The 21,751-nt window shown below is 41.8% G+C and overlaps 1 long non-coding RNA gene across 1 annotated transcript; it reads right to left on the reverse strand.

The window, feature by feature from the left end:
- Nucleotides 1-10,343: 10,343 nt before the first annotated feature.
- Nucleotides 10,344-21,636, reverse strand: LOC138924234 (uncharacterized). The gene is made up of 3 exons (XR_011439049.1): nt 20,301-21,636; nt 19,516-19,911; nt 10,344-10,772 (listed from the first exon to the last, which is right to left on the reverse strand). It is a non-coding gene; the product is annotated as an uncharacterized lncRNA (long non-coding RNA).
- Nucleotides 21,637-21,751: the final 115 nt, after the last annotated feature.

Genomic DNA, 21,751 nt, shown 5'->3' on the forward strand with positions numbered 1-21,751 from the left:
GGTCACTGGCTGTTCCTAGCCTCTTGAGCCAGCGACCTCTTCTCTGTTAGCTTCCTAGTTTTCTCATTTGTACAGCCAGAGTCCGAGGCGATGGTGAGCTCTGTGGTCTGCAGGAATCCTGGGAGACTGCAAGCTAGTAAATCCTTCCACTTGGAGCTTGCCTATATTGCACTATCAATGCTTTTTGCTCTGCTAGGAAACCTCCCCAAGCCTTGTCCATCTGGAGAACTAGCATCCTTAAAGGGCCTCTGCTCTGTGAATCCTTGTCTGACCACTCTATTTTTTGAGCCCTCACCAAACTTTGCATGAGGTTCATCCCATTTCTTTCTCTCACTAGACAGTACGTTCCTTGAGAGCAGAGGTAATGTTCCACGTATTTTTGTAGCACAGTGCCTGAAATACAGTCAATAACGAATTGAACCACTAAAAAAAAAATAGATTTTTTTAGTGCTTATTATATTTTTAGACTCACTCTGGGAGTTACAGTCATTTCTAAACAGAATTCTAAGCTTTTTCTAGGACATAGTATGGTTGGTAGAAATCTTTGAGTCATGGTTCTATCACTTACTAGCTTTATATACCAGTAAGTTAATGTCTCTTGAGCCTCAATTTCCTGATCTATAAATTGGAGGTGATAATAATAGCATTGTTTTCAGCATAAATTGAATTATGCCATTCTCCTGGCACATAGTGGGGGTTAATAATCTTCCAGCTATGTCTAGAGTTTCCCTCATGCCTACCAGTACAATTTTTCCCACCAAAGTTCTTCTCTTGTCTTTTGGGATTCTTTCTTTTTTCTGTCCGACCTCATGATCCTCTAGAGGAGGAGTCAGCAAACATTTTCTGTAAAAGGCCAGATATTGGATATTATAAGCTTTGAGGGCCACACGGTCTCTGTTGCATGTTATTCTTTGTTTTTGTTATTTCACTTTGTTTTTGTTTCCTTAAAACCCTTTTAAAAATGTAAAACTATTCTTAGGTCATGGCTGTACAAAAAAAGGCCACACTGGCCCCCTGACCTCTATGGGTTTCTGGATTTGCTGAGCCCTGCTCTCTAGTCTGGGTTCTTAAAGAGTGCCCCGCCCCCTACCAGCGGCATCAGCATCTCCCTGGGACTCGTTAATGCAAATTATTGGGCCCCACCCCAGACCTACTGAATCAAAAACTCTGAAGATGGGCCCAAGAATCTGTGTTTGAATAAACCCTCCAGGTGATTTTGATGCAAGTGTTCAACCTTGGCTGCACATTAGAATCACCTGGAGAGCTTTCAAACATTTCAATACCTGGGCTTCGCTCTACACCAAATCAGAAACTCTGGGGGTGACACCAAGGTACAGGGATTGAAAGCCGTGCAGGTGATTCAATGTGTAGCCACACCAGGAACTGCTGGTGTAAACCTGGTGGATAGCCTTTGCATCTGCAAAGAAAGGTTTAGTGACAATTATATTGCCATGGTATCCAATACTTGGGATCACTTTTTGTTTTGTTAATGTCTTGCAGGAATCTCACTATAATTAAATAATCAAAAAATTGCTATGCAGTACAACATGTAAAGCACAATGCTAGGTACACTGGGGATATTTAAAAAGTATATTAATATGGTCTACTTTTGAGTAATTTGCATATAAAAAGCAAATGTCTCCATTTCGAAGAAGCTCATAATTTCAGTTTTACAAGGAATGACCAACCCAAGAAGCACCACCCATATTCCCTTTGTCACTGAGTTTAAACCTGAAGGACATCTTCCCTGGCCTCTATTTCCTTACTCCCCTCACCATTACTACAGTGGGCTGGGACCATTACTCTATTATTCCACATGCAGTAAGCTGTAGGGTGTTTCATTCTTGTTTCAAAAACACATTTTCCTATAAATATTCTGTGGAAAGCTTTTGTATGGTTTTATATTGGTAAGATAATTCTAGCATGCCACATTTGACAAATGACATCAGCTAGGCTGCCCTAGCCATAAACCATTTTAGAACTCTTATGCATAATTTGGCTTCAGGTCAAGGTGGAGTAATATGAACCAGCAGAATATACAGCACAGTGTGTCCTTAGCAGCTATCCTAAAGATCAGCAAAACTCATTCCAGTAAGACAAGCTCATCTGTGAAGCAAGGTCAAGCCCAGTGGTCATCAAAGAAGGTTCCCTTAACAGAATTGCTCCCTGCCTGGAGGTGTTTCTGCTTTGTAACTTTGCTGTGGTGGTCCCTCTGGTTGCTTACCGCATACCCAGTCAATCCTACCACCAACTACTGCCTCATCTTCTTTGCTATGGCTATTCCTATTTTGTTGAGGAATCGGACAGCCATATTCTTCATGGGAGGCTGGCCTCCTCCCCAGCACCAGTGGTTAAATCTTGATGGGGATAAATCATAGCAATTCCATTTTCTTTGCCAGTGATTGGTTTAGGAATAAGCATGTGACTCATAATTCTGGCCAATGAGACTTGAGAGGAAGTCTTCGGATGGAGTTTCTAGAAAGTTCTCCTTGCTGTTCAAAAGGAATGCAAAGGAAGATGTTTCTTCTTAGGCCATTGGATATAATTTTGTGAGGCTATGATGCTTACAGCTGCTGTAGCCATCTTGAGCAACCATGAGGAAATGTGTCTGGAGCCAAAAGCCAACAGTAAGAATGGTATAATAGAAAGATGGAAAGAATCTGGTGATGAACCCTAATGAACTCGTTTAGCTGCTGAATTAAAGATTCAGATACCACCTGACCTCCAAATTTCATTGTTGTATGAGATAATAAATATTCTTATTATCTAAGCCACTTTAAGTAGATTGTTCTTACAGTCAAAAGCAGCCTAACTACAACCTAACACATCCTAATACATCTGTTAGCCATATAACCAGATGTGAAAGAATCTTGTGTTATATCCAGTGTCTGCTTACTCCAAAAAAAAACATTAGTTTCTGTTGAGAAAGATTTTTTTACTCATTCCTATCTTAGTTTTCTCCCTTACTGACATAGCTTGTCTCTAACACAAAGCCATGTCTCACTGAGTACTTTGTATCTACCACTCTTATTCATGAAGACCTGGGTGAGTCGTTAACTTTGATCAACCTAAAACAGAATGGTCATCTCATCCACACCAGACACAGATACAATGAAGAACAGGCCTTACTGCAACTGCTGGCATTTTTATCTGTTGGTCACTGTTAACATTGACATTGGCATTACCATAACCATCAGTCGAGCTCCTGAAAACCTTCTCCATATGCCCAGTGCTTGACATATAGTAGGCATTCAGTAAATGTTTGTTGGAAGCATGCATAAATAAACTCTAATTATTTGCAAAAGGCACATCAAGGAAGATTTAGAGACTTGAAAATACTTGGGGCTCCTTTTTTGAGGTAGAAACCCACCTTTTTCTGCCAAATCTAGATAAAACCGGAGTGAAAAGCATTGTAGCTCTCTTTTTAAGAATGAAGTGCCCCTTCTCTTCCCTTCTCTTGCTCTGATTCTCATGCTTGCTCTGTCTGGAAGTTCCAGAATCTGAGTGATCTGATCCTGTGAATATTTTAAAACGATATCTTCACGTCTGCAAGATCTTTCTTTGAATCCCAAAGAATTCTGTCATTGCTCATTAAGAGTCTCCGACACGTTGGAGTGTGCGTGTGCATTTTGAGAGGGATATGAAGTTGTGTCAGTTCTATAGGAGCTAGTTTATTGGATGACTTCAAAGGCAACGGACTGTATCTAACGTTGCTTTGAAGAAATGCCTTCACTGGAAATATTTCATCCATCAGACTGATTTTGGTAGCTGGGGTCAAGAAGAGATTGGCTTCGTTTGACCTCCTGTGAACTTTCCCCCAGAGAAGGGCAGATGTGTGACATTCAGGGTGAGCGTGGGCAAGGAAGAAAATGTCCTCCTGTTTTCTCGTGGAAACTTCATCATCTGTCTCAGAGAGGGGAGGCTGCTTCACGCCAAGATTAAATGTCTCAAGAAACAGATCCTCTTCACTGAGAGAGATTGAATGACCTCAGCAGAGAGAAAGGAACAGCTTGCCGAGACCAGGCTTCTCTGAAGCTAATTCTGCTTTGGAAATCAATTCCTCAGCTGACACGCTTCTTCAATTGTCCCATGAAGGAGGAGAGCATGCTAGAGCAAAGGAAACGTGTATGTTAAATGTGCTTCCTGCACATTCCCTGTCATCCAGGCAAGGATACCAAAATTATTAGCTGAATCCCATTGATCAGTATTAATCCCTCCTCAGCAGGGTGCTGGAATCTCTACCTAACACTTAATGTTTCCTTAGGAAATAATGACTTGCTTATACGTCTGTCTCTTCCATTACTTTTTAAGTGCCTTGAAACCTGGTCCATGTTTCAAGAAATCTTTGAACACAGTGCCTGAAATACTTACAGTAGCAGGCACTCGGTAAATATTTTGAAATGGAATTAAATCATTATGTACTACTGAAAAGGCCCAGACACAATAAGTTGACAGGTATTTACTAAGCCTACAAGAAGCAAGGCAGAGACTGTAAATAAAGGTATTTTGCTTATATAATGAGAAGAGACGGAGGTTTGGAATGAGAAAGACCATGTTTTGAATCCCAGCTTTACAACTCACTGGTTGTTCTGCTTCGAGTTTGTTACCTAACCTCACTGAGCCTCACTTTCATCCTCTGTAAAATGGGATAACAACAAATTTCTCAATAGGCTATTGGGAAGGATAGATGAGGTGGTGCTGTGGGTTGAATTGTGGCCCCTCAAATTTCATATGTTGAACTCCTGAACCCCAGTACCTCAGAGTGTGACCTAATTGGGGAATAGGGTCATTGCAGATATAATTAGCTAAGATTAGGTCACACTGGAGTAGGGTGGGCTCCAAATCCGGTGTGACTGGTGTCCTTGTAAAAAGAGGAAATTGGAGACAGACACACACTCAGAGAGAATACCATGTGAAGATGAAGGCAGAGATCAGAGAGATGTTTCTACAAGCCAAGAACACCAAACATCGCCAGCAAACCCCCAGATGCTAGAGGAGAGGCAGGGAACAGATTCTTTCTCGCAGACTCAGGAGCAACCAAGACTGCAAGCATCTTCATCTTGGACTTTTAGCCTCCAGAACTGCAAGATAATAAGTTTGTGTTGCTTAAGCCATTCTGTTGGTGGTACTTTGATCTGGCAGCCCTAGCAAATTAACACAGGTGGCATAAGCAGAGGAGAGAGGGTAGTGCCTGGTATAATAGGTATTCAAAATCTGTACATATCAGTCCCTCTTTCTCTATTAGACTCTCACGGAAGTTTCTGTCTAAGAATGACTTTGGCTGCAGCTAAACATTTGGTTTTGGTAAAGACAACTGAAAACAGTGCGTGATGATATAATGATTGATATTAAGAAGGCAGAGCTTGGCTAATACAAGTCAGAATAAAAATATGAAGAAATGGCATTAGGTTATGTGGCTTGAGCAAAATATCCCTCTTTAAAGAACCACATTTTCTGAAAGTTATTAAAAGTTTCTTTCTTTTTTTTCCTAGTATTTTTCTTCTTCTTAAAGCTAGCAGTAATGACAACTTCAGGTCTTCATGGTATATCCTCAGAGTTAAAAGAGAACCAACCAGCCAAACTGAAATTGAACAAAGCGTGGATGTCTTTAAGAGTTTACTTTCTTGTGGGTTGGGAATAAGACCTTCTATGGCTTTCATGGGAAAAGGACAGGAAGTTCTTCCTCTATTTCCCTAGAGAACAAAGCCATTTTATTCCCATGTTCAACTTTAAAAGCAATGGGCTTGAGATGTAGCCGTTCATAGACGTTCGTTCATCCAGCAAGGGTTTCTGAGTGGTCTTTTCCTCCATTACACAGCTGTGTGTGAAGGTGCTATGGTCTCCTCCCTTGAGACGCTCTCAAGCTAGTGAGAGACCCAGATGAGTGAACTAATAATTGGTACATAAAGAGAAAAGAACATTGAGAGAGTCAGGAACATGATGCTGGGAGAAGAAAGTCAGCCTGAGAAAGGGAAGGAGAGTTTCACAGAGGGACTACAATGAAATTTCATCCAGAGGGATGAGTAGAAGTTTGTCTGTTTAAGTAACATGGCTAGTACGGATGAGGGGTGCTGAGTTAAGCATGAGGAGTCAAGGGGAGCGAGACTTCCTGGAGGAGGAAGTCTGAGCTCAGATTTGAAGGAAGGAGGGGGACATGGAACCCCAAGCGAAAGGAGGATAGTTCAAGAGCTTATCACAGTCAGGGAGACGTGTGGGAGACAAACCTGGAGATACTGGCAGAGGTGAGGTCATGAAAGGTCTTGTTGGCCATGCTAAGGAGCCTGGACTTTCTCTTGTTGACAATAAATATTTTTTTTACAGTGGTAAAATATACGTAAGATAAAACGTACCATTTAACCATTTTTAAGTATGCGATTCAGTGGCATTAAGTACATTCACAATGTTGTACATCACCATGTCTGTTTACGGAACTTTTGATCATCTCACACAGAAACTCTACTTATTCAACATTAATTCCCCATTTTCCCCTACCCCATGGGGCCTATTCTACTTTCAACCACTATTCTACTTTTTGTCTCTATGAGTTTGCCTATTCTACGCGTCTCAAATAAGTGGAATGATATATTTGTCCTTTTGTGTCAGTTCACTTAGCATAATGTTTTCAAGGTTTGTGCATTTATAGCATGTATCAGAATTTCATTTTTTAAGAGTGAATTTTAAGGCTGTAATTATACACACACACTACATTTTGCTAATGCATTCATCTGTTGATGGACATTTGGGTTGTTTCCTCCTTTTGGCTATTGTGAATAATGCTGCTGTGAACTTTGGTGTATAAGTATCTATCTGAGCCCCTGCTTTTAATTTTTTGAGCATATACCTAAAAGTGGAATTGCTGGATCATATGGTAATTCTATGTTTAACTTTTTGAGGAACCATCACTGCTTTTCACAGCAGCTGTACCATTTTACGTTCCCACCAGCAATGCACAGGTTTCCAGTTTCTCCAAATCCTCGTCAACACTTGTTATTTTCTGTCTTTTTTTCAATAGTAGCCATCCTAATGGGTGGGAAGTGGTATTTCATTGTGGTTCTGATTTCCATTTCCCTAACGATTATTGATGTGGAGCATCTTTTTATGTGTTTATGGGCTATTTGTATATCTTCTTTGGAGAAATGTCTATTCAAATCCTTTGCCTATTTTTTAATTGAGTTTTTTCTTTTTTGTTGTAGGATTGTAAGAATTTTTTGTATATTCTGGATATTAATTGCTCATCATATATACAATTTGCAAATATTTTCTCCTATCCCATGGGTTGCCTTTAAACTTTTTTGATGCACAAAAGGGCAGTAAATAATTTTAAGCAGAGAATTGATATTTCCTCATTCATATGTAGAGGTGGATTTGAGTGGAGCAAGGCTCGGGAGCAGGGAGACAAGTAAGATAGCCACAATATCGAGCAAGGGATGGTGGGGTCTGAGCCGGAACAAACAGAGAAGAAATGGAAAGGGAGACTTATTTAGGAAGTAAAAGCAACAAGATTCTGGTGACAATGTAGAGAAAAAAGAGACAGAAGGAGGAAGAAGTGTTAGGGAACTACTTCCATATTCAGCAAGAGATGACAAGGACCTGAACTGGGGGAGTGGTGGGAGCAGAGAAGACAGACAGATCTGAGGAGATTAAGTTCTAACTTATTGGACAGGTGTAGGAAAGGGAGGATTGATTGATGACCCCAAGCATGGGCAACCCAGTAAAATATTACCTTACTTTACAGTTAGCAACTGAAATTAAATTAGTCTTTGACACAGACTAGTCTGGATGTGTCAACTCCTGTAGCAGCGTGGTTTACTTGAGTCTGCCCTGAATCCTCCCTCCCTCCCTTTCCACTAGAATAATTTCTCCTTCTAAAAGTATCTTCTATGATTTATCACTGCTGAGAATACCAACCTCAAATCCTTTTTGAGGGGTATGGGATAATAAATAAATGTTAAAAAAAAAATGAATCCAGGTGGAAATTTACTAGCTTTGTAACTTTGAATAAGGACCTAAACTCCATGAGCTTCCATGTGCTTACATGTCTGTTCATTGGTTATAAGAATAGCATCTTCCTCATGGAGATGCTGCTGCAAGGATCCAAAGGAAGTGATTCTTGTCAAATCCTTAGCACTGTGCCTGAACACAGAGAGCCTCGATACATATAAGCTGTTGTAATTGTTGCTATTCCATTTCCATATCCAATGCCCAAGGCCGGTTGGATCTGAAACAGTTCGAAGGCTGTGGGGCAACAGATTGGCAGAGCAGCGAGGAGTGAGGACAATATGTGCAAGCCAGGAACCTCTGTCTCTTCACCCACTGAGCATCATGGAAGCATCATAGCCGTGGCATCAGAAAACCCTGGGTTTACATTCTGAATCTTCTGTTGACTAGCCTTGTGGCCTCTTCTGCATAAGACCCAAGAGGGAGTGAAAGCAGGTCAATCCCAGTAGTGAAGGAAATACTGATCCCCACCCCTCTCACAGAAGTTTGTCACTGTGTCTTGTCTGTCTCCAGAGCTATTACATCCAGTAGAAATGGCAGCTCTACTCACTCGGAGCCCAGATCTGCAGAACCAGCGTTGAATCCCCCACCCACAGGAACGTGGTGGTCAACCTGGATGGCGCACAGGATTACACTCCAGAATGTTTATGGTACCAGTTGGTAGAACTAGTCCATATCAAAGCGCACTGATCACTATCACCCACACTGTGCTCCTTCCTGGACCCTCACTGAAGGTGACACTGTGGAGGGCTGGGTTCTCAGCTTCTTGGCCGCTCTGAACCTCAGGCAAACCCCGGCGAGTCAGGATTACAGCCATCATGCTGGAATAGTGCGTTGCAAGGTGACTTCCTGACAGGCTCTCTCTGCCAACAAAAGGCTGCAGCTCTTTTATAGCTGAGAGTGGGAAGGTCTTTGACAGTGTCACATTTAAATAAGCATTTTCTGACCCACGGGTTCAGTTAGCAACGGTGAAGTTAAGCATTTAAAGGTGTTGTGCCCTATCTAGCTATATTTCCACAAGGAAACGTTAAGGAAAGATCAATCTATGTGTACCCATAGAAAGAGAAAGATTAAGAAACCATAGTCTGAAACCATAGGATTTTAATAGCTCTGAAACAAACTAGCCCAAGCTTTGAAGAACATATGACACCATCTTTCCTTGCACCAAAAAAAGGCAATATGGCAGTTTTTATGATTTTTTTTGTTTTGTTGTTTAATTCTCTTACTACTGCTAATTAACTGTATTTTGTCTGCTTTCAAAAGAGTTACCTAGAGTGGAGAGCACTAGTCACAAAATTATGTGTTCCACAAGCTAACGCTCACCCATACACATTTTAAAGTTGATTGCTGACATTAAAAATTGAAGATTTTACATAAAAATCCAGTTTTCTGATCTCTCTTGATAAAGCACAAGGCACTTACCTCCACAGATGTTAATAACCCGGAGCTGAGAGGCACCCCCAGGCACTTCAGTCCCCACCCAGCCTGCCCTATCACTCAGCTACTTCCAGGACCTTATAGCCATGTAAGAGGCCCTTGCATCACACACATCCACACCATTTCATGTAACAATAACCAACTAACAAGCATTTATGAAGCGTGGACTAATTGCGCATTACAGTCCTGGTATGGCTTTCCTAATCCAAAAATAGGAAAAAGCTCATTCTTATGTGTAAGGCATTTATAGTCCAGTTCTGTACCACCCAATATAGCCTCTAGTCACATGGGACTACTGAGCATTTGTAGTGTAGTTAGTCTGAATCAAGATGTGCTGTAAATACAAAATACACAGTGGATTTCAAAGACATAGTACCTGAAAAAGTAAAATACATCATTAATAATTTTTGTATTGAGTACATGTTGAAATGATAATATTTTGATATATTGGGTTAAATACAATCTATTATTAAAAGTAATTTCACCTGTTTCTTTTTAGTTTCCAATGTAACTACTAGAAAATTTAAAATTACATATGTGGTTCACATTATATATCTATTGGACAGCACACGTCTCATTGGGGAATGTGTGTTCAGCAGAAATTTATCCAGACTCCAAGATGTTGGCGTGAAACATGCACACTAATGAAAATTGAACATGGATCTGAATACATGAAATGTGACTAGATCTGTGTCTATTACCTCACAGAGCCCGACACTGCAATGGGCTGTCTGTCCCTTAATCCCATTCTGACCCTTTTCCTTCTGCCTCACTGACATGCATTGGCGATGATGCTGACTGACCTTGAGGAGCATGGGGGAGGGGAAGGCAGCAAGGCTTAGGACTTCAAGATTGCTGGGAAGTTATGCTTGCTTGGGTCCTCTGGGAAAGCAAACGCCAAGATGGGATTAAATATACAAGGATTTTATTAGGGAAAATGCTGTGTGAGAAAAAATAGGGAGGGACCCAAGGACGGCTGGGAGAGCAAGCCTGAGCAGTAGTGAAGGAGAGAGGGAGAGAAGGTTGGGTGGAAGTGCTAGGCTGCTGTACAGTCTGAGGAAGGTTCAGCAAAGAGCAGAGAGTCCTCGGGGCAAAGTCAGCTGTCCAGGGAGTGCTGTGTCTCCCAGGAATGGGTCTGCCATCATATCCGGCCGCACTGGGTCATTGACTTGGAGTGGCCACTGGGAAGTGTGGCCTTTGCACAAACAGCAATGGGTTTCAGAGTGCAGCAGCTGGGGTCATCGGTCAGTTGTGTTCTCTCTGGTTGCAGGTCTGCACGCGTCTTCTCAGGGCTGTCACAGGAGCCATCTCTGGGCTCTAACAGGCTGTTAGTCAACCTAGGAAAGGCATGGTCAGAATATTCCCCACAAGAGAGCAAAGACTTAAAATAGTCGCTCCTTTCTCTCATCCTTAGGATATCAGTGTATTTACCTGTCCACATAGGTCTTGTGGTCCAATCCTTGAATTATTTGTATGACTTTCCTCTGAAAATGCTATATAAACAAATCTATATATACTTAAAGAAAAAAGAACAATCTTGAAATTTATTAATTACAGTATAAGTTGAAGGGCTGAGTCAGCTAGCAGTGAGCGGAATGGGGATTTGAACTAAAAATCTTAAAGGTCACTTCCAATCCCAATAGCTCTACTTTTCTGCTTGCTCTCAGGGAAAGACTCTTAAAGGAGTAGAGTCCTTTTTCAATAATCTTTTTCTTTATCCATAAAAGTAAAATGTGTTCTTTGAAAAATGGAAAAAATATACTTTAAAAAGTAATCGCTTCATATTCCACCACAGAAATTGCCATTAATGTTTTAATATTTTCAAAGCACAAGTGTATATATTTAAACATTTTTATGATCATGCTATATATATGATTTGATATCCTCTTTTTTACTATAATGTATCATAAACATTTTCTCATATTATTAAAAACACCTTAGCATGGTATATATTAGTGTATATTTCTGAATATTTCCTTATGATAAACTCCTAGAAGGCTAGTAATTGTTAGGGCAAAGGACATGCAGACTTCTAATGCATTTGATAAATATTGATAAATTGCTTTATCAGTGGCATATGAGAGTGCCTGTTTCTCTAAACGTTCCTCAAGTCTAGAGATAGCAATTTTAAAACATCTTTGTCAGTTAGATAGAGGGAAAATGGAATCATATTTTTAATTTATTTTCTTTAAGTACTAGAAACACTGAACTTTTTAATTTATTTTATTAATAATTTATATTTCTTCTCTTGTGAATTATTTTTTCATACCCTTGTCTAGTTTTCTATTGAATTTGTGTCTTTTTCTTATTGGTTTACAGGACTCTTTACATATTAATGACCTAACAATTTATCTATCAAATAAATTGCAAATATTATCCCAGTGTGTCATTTACTTTTCACTTTTGTTGATGATGTTTTTCTCATATACAATTGTTTTATGCATTCAAACTATTAATATTTTCATTTATGATTTCTGCTTAGATAAGCCTTGCCTATTTCAACATTATACAAAATTTAATATACTTTTTTCTTCTATTAAAAAGAAAATAAAACTAGCTTTACTTTTCACATTTAAATGTTATCCATCTGGGATTTATTTTTATATATTGCTCAAGGTAGGAATCTAATTTCATTATTTTACAAATTGTTACCAGGTTTTCCAAAACTATTTATGGCATAATCTATCCTTCCACATTTATAGGAGTTTTCACCTTTATTATACATAAGAATAGTATTTTTAAATCTTCTGTGGGCTTTAAAAATATTTGTAATTAATTTACAGTTTTATTGCATTGTCATTCGAGAATGTATCTTACATATTCTTCTACTTTGGGAAATATATAGACATTTCTCATTGCCAAGTACAGTGGATCTCAGCCACTGTGAAATACTGTGTCATGCATTGCAAAGTAAATTTTTACTACTAATAAACTATTTAAACTTGTGTGCATATGGATTAGAATCCATTTGATATCTCACCAATAATAATATCATTCTCATTCACTGGCATTACAATTCTTTTTTTCCTCAGTTTTATTGAGATATACCTGACATACAACATTGTATAATTTTATTCTATTTTTTATTTTATTTTTTTGAGGAAGATTAGCCCTGAGCTAACTGCTGCCAATCCTCCTCTTTTTTGCTGAGGGAGGCTGGCCCTGAGCTAACATCCATGCCCATCTTCCTCTACTTTATATGTGGGACGCCTACCACAGCATGGCTTGCCAAACGGTGCTATGTCCACACCCAGGATCCGAACTGGTGAACCCTGGGCTGCTGAGAAGCGGAACGTGCGCACTTAACCACTGCGCCACCAGGCGGGCCCCAACACTCACTGTATAATTTTAAGGTGAATGGCATAATGACTTGACTTACATATATTGTGAAATGATTACCACAGTAAGTTTAGTTAACATCCATCACCTCATATGGATAGAAGAAGAAAAAAAATGTTATTTTTCCTTGCGATGAGAACTCTTAGGAGTCATTGCAATTCTTTACAGTGGAACAGACAGGTAGGAGCTCCATGGAATCACACCAGTGCTGCGTTGCGCTGGCTGAGGCTTGCTACATTGGTGTCCATGAGGCCTGGTCATTCTAGGATTCCCGTTCTTGCCTTTCCAGAGAGGCTCTGCTCCCCGTGATGTTTTAGAGAGTCTTGCAGTAATTCTCCCTGGTCCCTCCAACTCACACTAGTACGATTAAGCCTCAATTCTTTACAATCAACAAAGCCTAACTAAAACACCACACACATTCTTCAAGGCTGGAAGAAGGGACCAGTGCACACCAGACCAGTAGCCTGACAAGATGGACATAAAACTGGAACAGGAATCTCCAAGGGAGGCAGGGAGCTCTGGAAAGAGGCAGCCCTTTCCTGAGCAGCGGAGTTTGCTGGTTGTGGGGTGGCCCACCGTCAGCTGGGCTGGGCCCTCTGTCCAACAGTCCCCGTTAGCAGATGAGCCTGAGCCACTGTGGTGGGATCTGATGCCGGGTTTTGCTGTCTGGTACACTTCTAGGGGTTTTGTGGGAATCAATTCGCTGCTGAGCGGCTGTTCTAACTTCAGCCTCTTCAGCATGGGTTATGGTGAGATTCCACTGCAAATTTCTTTCTCTTGCTCCTTGGGTCTTGCTTTTGCATTTAGAGAATTGAGGGTTGCCTTTCTTTCCTTACAAATGAGTGTGACTTCATTTAAAGAAAGTATCTAACAAATATTTTTTTGATTTTTCTGGAATATGGTAGCACCTTAATTGAGTTTCTTGGATGGTTACAAATTTCCTCTTATTTTTTTAATTACTTTGAAGGAGCCTAGAGGAGTTAAGCTCTTGTGCTCCAATTATCATGAGTTGAAAATTACATTTTCTAGTTTAATTCTCCTTTTCTCACTTAAAACTAAAAAGCCTTGATTTTTATATAATACCTCCTTATTGAATCTGCCCAAATAATCAAGGGAGAGAATGCAACAAAAGTGGATCAGCTGGTAGAAATACCAGGATGTTTTAATAGTTGTAAAGCATTATTCAACATATAATTTGTATACTCTCAGAATAATAGGCACCATAGTCTTTGATTTTTTTTTTGTTCTATTCTGTTCTCCATACTTTCCTTGTTCTCTGCCTTCTCTCGTATAGTCAGTTCATATCAGGATACTTAGTGGGTGATGTCAAGAATAAATAACTCATTCAATAAACACATTCTGAGCCCCACAATTTACAAAGCTTTGAGCAAAGGGTTATAGGTTGTGTGAAGGGTAACCAAGTGCTGGCTGTAGTAACTGCCATCATGAAACTATAAGCAAGCTTCAACAGAAGAACACATGAAAAGAGTTCAGCACGATTAGTCATTAGGAAAGCGCAAATGAAAACTACAATGAGATAACACTTCACACCCACTAGGACAGCTAGAACAAAGACGTCAGGCAATAACAAGCGTCTGTGAAGATGTGGAGAAATTGGAGCCCTCCTATTCTTTGAGGTGATGAAAATGTTCCAGAATTAGATAGTGGTGATGGTTGCTGTCAGGAGAATATACTAAAAATGACTGAATTGCACAATTTACAAAAACATATCTGCCATGTATTAGTCAGAAGTGGTTAACCGCTACTATAACAAATAAACCAAATCTCAAAGGCTTTTTAAAAACCCAAAACTTCAGTAGAAAGTGGGAGGAAGAGCTCAATTCTGACAAGGGGGATTTTGGAAAGCTTCTCAGAACAAATGACACTTAAGCCAGATCACAAAGAACAAGTGACAATATTATAATAGCCATTTACGGGGCCGGCCTGGTGGCGCAGCAGTTAAGTGCGCACGTTCCACTTTGGAGGCCGGGGTTCGCTGGTTCGGATCCCCGGTGCAGACATGGCACCGCTTGTCAAGCCATGCTGTGGTAGGCATCCCACATATAAAGTAGAGGAGGATTGGCAGCAGTTAGCTCAGGGCTAATCTCCCTAAAAAATAAATAAATAAATAAATAATAGCCATTTACAAAGCATCCTTATCTGCTCTCTAGATGTGCCCAGGGCCAGGCTTTTATTCAAATTCTCCATATAGTACATAGTATGGTCTCTTTGTTGCAGATGAAAAACCCAAGATGGCTTGTCCACTTCCACAGAGCTAGTGAGTGCCAGAGAAAGAGTGAGGTCTGCTGAGAGGCAAGCTCTTGAAGTGGGTAGGGGTTTGACTATTCTACACTGATCAGCCAAGATGTGCAAGAGCACAGGGGTGGGAAACAGTAGAATATGGATGGGAAACAGCCAGTCAGCCAGGTAGATGGGCCATCCTTCCAGTGGGCAACTGGAACTGGGAATCAATCTTTAAAGGTAGGTTGGGGCCAAATTATGGAAGATTTTGTGAGCATGATGGAGGTTAGACCTCCTTCTGGACTCATCAAAGAGCTGGATGATGGAGCTTGTAAGATGGAGCAGGAGATCTGTTCTTTAGAGAAAGGAGTCTGACAACAATGACGGTGTGCAACTGAGAGCTGGAAGTCACGGTGACTGGTTAGGTTAGGAGTCCAGCAGAGAGGGACTGAGGCCCGGACCGGGGTTGCCGAACTAAACAAGGAGGAAACGAATCAAGCTACCATTTCAAGCTGGTGAAAGCATTTCAAATGCTTAGGCTAATGCTTACCTTACATTGACACTGGGCACTTTGCATAAGGCAAAGCTGTTCTTCATCGACAGAGTTATTTTGGACCAAGGGCTGATTTAATTAAACTAAGTGCTGAAGCATGGAAATGCTATTGTGTTCCAAGCCTTCTAGCCACCTTTGCTCTGTAATCTCCTCCCTTGGTTAACAGTCTTCCAGCTTGGAGAACCCACAGGAAGCTTCTGAGTAGCCAACAGGTGTCATGGTCCCTTATCCCCCCCGTGCTGACCCCTCACAGGTGATAAAGACCACACTGGAGAAGGTGGAAAGTGTACTGAGGCTACTTACCATTCCGCGGATTCTGCGAGATAAATTGTTCTTTTCTATGATGTAGTCTAAGCACCAGGTCTAAAAGTGAATCCCAGCTCTGTCATTTCTTAGCTGGGTACCCCTGGCTTTGGCCTAATTACTTACCCTTGCTGTTCCTCACATTTCACATCTAGCAAAGGGAGATAGTCATAGTAACAATACCTTCATAGCATTGTAGAGAGACTTAAGTCAGTTAAAACATGCAGGGGAGTTTAGAAAACTGCCTGATATATGCTGACACCCTAAACCATTTGAAACATTTGTTTTGGAATTTTCCCATTCCTTCCTTTCTCCCTTTTAGAATATGATCTGAAACCAGCAGGTTGTTTATATGTGTATCCAGCAATATTTTCCATTAGCTCTTTAAAAATTTAATTCTCCATAATTGTATCTGAAATCAGCCCATAAAGTCAGAACCAGCGCAGCTTTTGAAAACCGTAGTGTGTAATGAGAGGTAATGCGTTGTTAGCTGTTTTAGGAGTCTCCCTTAATTATGGCGAAGGAAGCTGTAACTTTACTCCTTATGTTTATCTCCTGAATATTGTTTCAATTTCTGAAAGGGAGTCGGGGAAGGAGAGGGCATTTTCGAAGAAGTCAAGTTGAGATAGAGATGAAAATAATGTTTTTTCTTTGTTTCTGTTTGTGCTCTCTCTCTCTTACTGCCCCCGCCCCCAAACCCACGATTTCTTTCCTTTTCTTTCAGCCACATTCCTCTGGCTATGTCACAGTTGCTGAAATTTCTAGATATCAATGTTTGTTTTCTGCCACCACTAAGAGGAGCCAACATAGCAACTTAATAGCAACTTAATTAACAGCTTCCCTTACCTCTAAGACTGTATGGAGTCCCTGCCGCCTGGCCAGAACACTTGGGATAGCAAGACCTCCTATTCTCACAGAGCTTACAGTTGGAAAGACAAGACCAACACGTGAAATAGTGATACTGTTAGCACATATAAGCTGGAAGCAGGGCCATACTCTAAGCAGCTATCAGTAAGAACCAGATGACTTTGGCAGCTGGGAATTCATCTGTTACACCCACAGTGGTGGAGCTGTTGTGCCACCTGGGAAAGAAGGGCTCCACTCCAGAAAGCTAACTTCCAAAGTCTGGGCAAGGCCAAGAAGGAGAGGAAGCAGACAGCCTGGGGGCTTCGCTGACCTCTCCCTCCTGGGTGTTTGGAGTTCCCCTCCCTCTGCTTCCTTCTCTTTTACTCATGGCTGGTCTCACTCCTTGGTTATGGATTCTTAACACTTCTTGCTTCCAGTGACTATGTTCTATGTTTTCATCTTCTCTACCCAACCTAGGAAAATGAGATAAAAGAAAATATACCCTAAGGAGAAACCCAAGGAAGAAATAAATAGATGGAAGTAAGAGCCACAACTTTCAGATCTAGAAAATCAGGTTACTCAGAGTAATTCACACATCATTGAAAGACCAAACAGAACCATTAACAAGTTGTTAGCACTCACTTTAAACTACCTGCTCCGATTTAACCTCAAAGGAAGATTTAAACACACACACACACACAACTACCTAGTCTTAAACCACTAGCTACTGATCTTGATGGTGGAACTGACATAAAGGACGTGGAAGGGTCCCCAACAGTGTAAGGCTGTAAAATTTCAGCAAGTGAGGAAGACTGAATTCTCCAAAAGTTCAGAAACTCAGGCTGGGGTTGCTCAGATAGGACTCCCTTTAACAGCGTTTGAGCCTGGCCTTGAAGGATGAGAAAAATTGAGGCAGAAAAGTGGAGGAGATTGAAGAGAAAACATCTTTCCTAACAGCTGAGGGCGTGGGCTCTGGCATCTGACTAGTGAGAATCAACCTTGGCTCCACCACTTGGCCTCACAGTAATGACTTCAACCCTTGGTGCTTCCATTTCCACATCTGTACGGGAATGATGAGAATAGTAGTCTCTCTGATGGTATTGTTGGGAAGACGAAGTGAGTGAGTTCACATACATTACAAATTACATAATGCCATGCTTAATGCACAGCAGACAATCACTGTTAGCAGTTATTGCATGGAGCAAATACAAAGAAAGCACATTTCAGAGTAGTACTTATTTTAGGATCACTCATTTTTGAATAATCCTGCCAAAGCTATTTTAACTTGATTATTCAGAAAAACTATCCTGATTGGAAACTTTTAAAATAAATCACATATAATGAGTTCATTTAGATTTCCATGAGATGTTATAGGAAACAGTGTATAGCTTTAACTATCTTTTTTGCAATGAACCTGCGTTTTCCTTGGTTTCTTTTTTATAGTCAATGGTAAAGGAACTTATATGTGTTAGTCAGCTCTGCTGCTATAACAAAATACCACAGACTAGGTGCCCTAACCAACAGATACTTATTTCTCACAGTTCTGGAGGCTCAAGTCCGAGATGAGGGTGCCAGCATGGTCAGGGTCTTGGTGGGGCCCTTTCCTGGCCTGCAGATGGCTGTGTGGAGACGGGAGTACAGGAGAGTTCTCTGGTCTCTTCTTCGAAGGGCACTAATCTCCTTATGAGGACCCCATCCTCATGATTTAATCTCCCAAAGGCCCCAGCTCCTAATACCATTGGCATCGGGGGTTAGGGCATCAACATATGAATTTGGGGGGTTACAAACATTCAATCTATAACACACTACTTAAAAGAAAAATAAGAAACAAAAAATTCAAACTTATGTATTATGAGTGGTTCCATAGAGCCAAGTATTTACAAGTTAAAGCTTTAGGAATGAAATAAAATTAATTATGATAGTAATGCTTTTGAAGATGAAAATTTAACTTTCTGAGCAAAAAAGATGTATATTTTTTGAAAATTATATTTAGAGTGTTTGAAGATATGGGATTCAGAGATTCTGGTGGAGCAAAAGGGCAAAGAGGTGATGGTTTCATTACCTGAGAAGGGATACGTGTGTGTGTGTGTGTGTGTGTGTGTGTGAGTGTGTGTCTGTGATGGTCGGAGTCTCTACTTCCACCTCTTCCAGATTTGGTGGGGAGGGAGGAGAGGTGTCTCAGGAATTCCAGGTAAAATGAGGAATGAGTTTTCATATTAAAATAATGTTTATCAAGGGCCGCCCAAGTGGCATAGTGGTTAAGTCCGCAGGCTCTGCTTCAGCAGCCTGGGGTTCGTGGGTTCAGATCCTGGGTGTGGACCTGCACACTGCTCATCAAGCTATGCTGTGGCAGCGACCCACATGCAAAATACAGGAAGACTGGCACAGATTGGCTCAGGGACAATCTTTCTCAAGCAAAAGGAGGAAGATTGGCAACAAATGTTAGCTCGGGGCCAATCTTCCTCACCAAAAAACAAAACAAAACAAAACAATGTTTATCAAAGGAGTTAACTTCTACAGAAATTCCAGCACCAAGAGGGATCACTGAGAAGCCTAAGGGGCTTAAGTTCCATGAGCCCCGTGAGCAATGGGGTTTTGTGCTTTTGTCTTCCTTATCTTGAAGATGGCTCCCCAAATTGTAAGTGCTTCAAGTCCTACAAACCCTAGATCATTTCTGGTGAGCACTATCGTTTAATTACAGGATTCCTTTCATGAACGTTTTGTAGATTCTCCTGAGAACCTCACCATATAAAATGTTGCTTCTAAGTAGTTTCTACTGAGAAACAAACAACACTTACCAACAAGATGCAACTTGTTCTCCATCCTGGGAAGTCGTCTGGTCCCTAACTAGGTACTTAATAAATGTTTGCTGACTGAATAATAAAATAAATGAAGAGAAAATGGATATACTTGAAGCACTTATTGAGTGCTTCTCTGGATGGTAGGATTACGACAATTTTTATTTTCTTCATACTTAGCTGAAGTTCTCAAATTTCTAAATTTCCATAGTGAACATGTATTCCTTTGAATAACTAAAAACTTGCTTTAAAAGTGCATAGTATGGATGTTCTTTCATTTACATGTATGAAGTGCCTGCTCTGCGGCTTTCTGTTAGCTCTGAGGATCCCAAGTCAAAAGAGACTCACACTGCCGTGCCCTCAAGAAATCCACACTGCCAGTCACTGTTCTGAGCCCTGAAGGGAGAGAGTACAACACAGGTCAACATTCATAGAGCTTGGGCTCTTCAGGGTGGTCTATGTAGATGAGGGAAGGAGAGAGGTGGGGAAAGACAAAAGCTAGTTGTACCCAAGGATCTTTTTATATAGGATCATGTCTATATACAGACACAGATGTGTAAATAAACACACACACATCTTAGTTATATACTTCTTTCATTTTACCCTAGAAGTTTTCAGGCATGGCCTCAAAACCCCAAAGAAGGGTTGACTACATTTGGATAAACCCAGCCAACCGATTCCCCCCCCCCACCCCCCCCCCGCGACTTTAAGAAGGAATGTAATGGAAAAGCAGTCTCCCAAATTTGGAGTCAAACTATATATCTGAAATAAAAGCTCATATTTACCGAGTTCTTACCACTTGTCAGACATTATGCAAAGTGTTTTACACGCATTGCCACCTTATTTCATTTTCCTCCTTCTTTCCCAACGAGCCTATGAGATAGGAGCTATTATGATCAATCCCACTTTATATATGAGGAAAGGAAGGCTGAAAGAAACCCAACAAGTCGCAGAGGTAACAGAAATGGTGGCTGGCAGCGCCTGACTGGAATCCTAATTTGCCTCCCCTCCCTTCTAGCCACTTCTCTTCAGGAGGCTGGGCTACAAACAGTTCTGGTTCCAAAGACACAAATAAACCCCAATACGGATAATTTAAAACACAGAATACAAGTGAGTTTCAAAAACAATGTAATACCAGCCTTTCAAATGGAAAAAGGGAAAGCAGTGGAAAACCATTTTTTCAAAAACGCCTTCTTCCTAGCCATTATGGGTAGTTATTAATTCATTTCATTAAATTATGAATTTGCTTTTCAATTAAGTGTCTCATCACTGTCACAGCTCGGACGTATCCTTTTCCATTTGCCAACTTCATCTTGGCCGACAGTGAGAAACGATTCGGTTTGTGTGTAACCCGCGGGACCCCGAGAGGATCTTTGGCCCCTATTGTTTTCTTGGGTGTCCTCTCTCTGGAGGCCTGACATTCCTCGTGTCTGGGGCAATGCAGGAGCAGCGAAGCGCGGGCAAGCCGCACAAAAGACGTCCAACCGCTATCAATATTGAAAGATCAATTCAGTGCGCACACGAAACACCCAATATGTTGGGAGAAAAATACCTTCGCCCAGAGGGTGGGAAATTGGCTGACCTCTTGTGAGGGTCCACAAAAACCTGAACAGATCAAGTGGCGGATGGCGCTCTTCCCGGACCCTAAAACATCGCGGCCGCGCCCAGCAGGCGCAGCCTCCGCCCTTTAGTCCCGAGAGGCCGGGCAGGGCGGGGAGGGGGCTCAGGGCGCCAAGTCGCAGATAGCGGCGCGTCCGTCTCTCCCCCCAGTGCAGCTCTGCCGATTCGCGGGTGCTTCATTCATCTTGCAGGCGCCGGGGCTCCAGGGCAGGGCGGAGGAGGTTTGGTGGCGGGGCCCGGGCCGCTGGACTGAGCCCGCCCGTCCAGGGAGGGGCGAGGAGGGGCCGTGCGGCGCGCCCAGGATGCCCGGCCTTCCCTCGGTCTGTTTCCAGCAGGCGCAGCCCCGCGGCTGGGCCAAAGGCTGGCCTGGGTCTCCCGCAGAGCTGGGCCCTCCTGGCCTCGGAGCTGCCCCGCTGCTCCCACGCCACCCCCCGGGTGACAGGCCCAGATCGCAGTTTTCCCGCCGGGGTCCCGCCTCCCGCTGGCCCTTCGGCAAGGGGTGAGCGCGCGCGCGCGCGCACACACACACACACACACGCCTATCCTCGCCCTTCTTCCCTCCCGGCAGCCCCGGCAGCCTCGCTCGCCCGATCGCCCGTTCCCTCGCTCCCTTCCA

Source organism: Equus caballus, chromosome 5, assembly GCF_041296265.1.
Source record: "Equus caballus isolate H_3958 breed thoroughbred chromosome 5, TB-T2T, whole genome shotgun sequence".
Taxonomy (NCBI): Eukaryota; Metazoa; Chordata; class Mammalia; order Perissodactyla; family Equidae; genus Equus; species Equus caballus.